Source organism: Phalaenopsis equestris, unplaced genomic scaffold (genome assembly GCF_001263595.1).
Source record: "Phalaenopsis equestris unplaced genomic scaffold, ASM126359v1 Scaffold000184, whole genome shotgun sequence".
Taxonomy (NCBI): domain Eukaryota; kingdom Viridiplantae; phylum Streptophyta; class Magnoliopsida; order Asparagales; family Orchidaceae; genus Phalaenopsis; species Phalaenopsis equestris.
Genome location: NW_018164626.1, coordinates 112,116 through 113,155, shown reverse-complemented (window position 1 = coordinate 113,155; position 1,040 = coordinate 112,116).

Genomic DNA, 1,040 nt, shown 5'->3' with positions numbered 1-1,040 from the left:
TTTCACAGAAATGAAAAAGTGCCAGTGTTTTGAAACGGGATTTAGGAGTGTCGCAGAAAAACTAGCATACCCGTTTTCTCTCATTTCCCAGTCTTCAGTTTTATCCGTTAAATATTGATAAATCTCATTCATCTGGTTTCTTGTCAGGACAAAGTTGGAATAGTGGCACACAAGAACGTTCTCGATCATGTATAATTCATTGATCCACGCAGGAGTGAAAGTGATCCATCTACCTCATACATAAATGACTCCCTGGTCGATTCCATGCAAATTTGCATAAAATTCTTTCACCACAGGAACAACCACGGCGACGGCAGTATAGCAAAGCACTTCTCATCTTCATCATACTATCATCTCTTGAATTGCAGTAGAGGGATTATTCAATCCTCAATTTACGAATCCTCGTTCCTTGATGAATCTTTTCTTCATCAGTAACTTGTTGAAGATTCGTTGCGTTTCCGCACTAATAAACTTTCACCCATTACCCATTGAACACTCGCATTCTGGGATTATCAGGGGAATGATTATCAGGGGAATTGGACACCATAAGAATGAATTTGGTGGAGTTTCACTTCATTTTTGGGGGAATTTCCTCGAAGTGGCATTGTCAATTCTATTTACTAATAGTATGCCCAAACATTTATGGGTTCAACTCCCGCCCAAAACACCGCCAAAAACCGCCACTCAAACCCAAGAAACTGCCATCTCACCGGTCTCGCCATCGGTAGGGTCGAGGGCGCTGTCGGCAAGCCTCTATATTTAATTTGCCTGGATTCCCGGGAAAAACCCGCCATCGATGACATCGATGGCACCGTCGGCGCCCAAGGAAAAAATTGCACAGTTTTGCTTTGGTTCGAATGCGTTCCAATTTTTCTTTATGAATCCAATTCTTATGATGATTCAAGGGTAAATAAGAGTTGTAGAGCTTAATACTATCACAAATTAATGATAATTTCAAATAAAAGCTACTATAATCTCAATAAAAATAAAGATAAATATGGGTTGCCTCCCATAAAGTGTTTGGTTTAACGTCGTCAGCC